The following is a 1022-nucleotide window of genomic DNA, read 5'->3' as shown; positions in this document are numbered from 1 at the left end:
CCCCCCCCCCCTCCCCCAGACAGAGCTTTATATACATACAGCCTTGAGTTGACGGCGTGGAGCGCCGTGGGGAGCGCAGCTGTGTCCTCACACGGGGCGGTTGGAGCTCCTGACAAATCCATCTATTTGCAAGTCTATCTGCTTGCCTGTGATGAACAGCCCTCCCTAAAACCCCCCGGTGGAGGGGGGGGGCTGAGGGGACAGCCTACAGTACAGCAGAGTATGCTGGGGTCACTGTTTCAGGATGTAGCGCTGCTGTCACTCAGACGACATGTTTAAGCAGAACGAGCTGAACTTCAAACACTTCCTCTTCACGTTCATGCTCAAGTCAATCTGATCTGAAGTGACGGCAGAGTCTGTGACAGTTCACCCCCCAACATGAAAAGCAGAAGAGAAGGAGATGGGAGTGTCAGCAGCAGTAAAGACCGCCCCCTCCTATTAGTTTTAGGGTTACACCCACAAAGAAAAAGACGGGAACGAAATGAGCCGAAATGTTAAACATGGAAGACATGACAAAACCATGAAGATAAAACAAAGACATGGTAAAGACATGATGAAGACACGATGAAGACACGAGAAAGACATGATAAAGACATAATGAAGACATGATAAAGACATGATAAAGACACGATAAAGACATGAGAAAGACTCGATGAAGACACGAGAAAGACATAATGAAGACATGATAAAGACATGATGAAGACATGATGAAGACATGGTAAAGACATGATGAAGACATGATGAAGACATGATGAAGACATGATGAAGACATAATGAAGACATGATGAAGACATGATAGACATGATGAAGACATGATGAAGACATAATGAAGACATGATGAAGACATGATAGACATGATGAAGACATGATAGACATGATGAAGACATAATAAAGACATGATGAAGACATGATGAAGACATGATGAAGACATAATAAAGACATGATGAAGACATGATAGACATGATGAAGACATAATAAAGACATGATGAAGACATGATGAAGACATGATGAAGACATGATGA

At 43.3% G+C, this 1022-nt stretch overlaps 1 protein-coding gene across 1 annotated transcript in view; it reads right to left on the bottom strand.

Annotated features, from left to right (window-relative positions):
* The window catches only part of LOC112141341 (glutamate receptor 1), a 52211-nt gene that overhangs the window by 37774 nt on the left and 13415 nt on the right, over nt 1–1022 (bottom strand). The gene's annotated exons all lie outside the window — the stretch shown is intronic.

Source organism: Oryzias melastigma, linkage group LG14 (genome assembly GCF_002922805.2).
Source record: "Oryzias melastigma strain HK-1 linkage group LG14, ASM292280v2, whole genome shotgun sequence".
NCBI classification, from domain to species: Eukaryota; Metazoa; Chordata; class Actinopteri; order Beloniformes; family Adrianichthyidae; genus Oryzias; species Oryzias melastigma.
The sequence above is the reverse complement of the archived record's forward strand: the minus strand, read 5'-3'. Positions and strand labels throughout refer to the sequence as shown.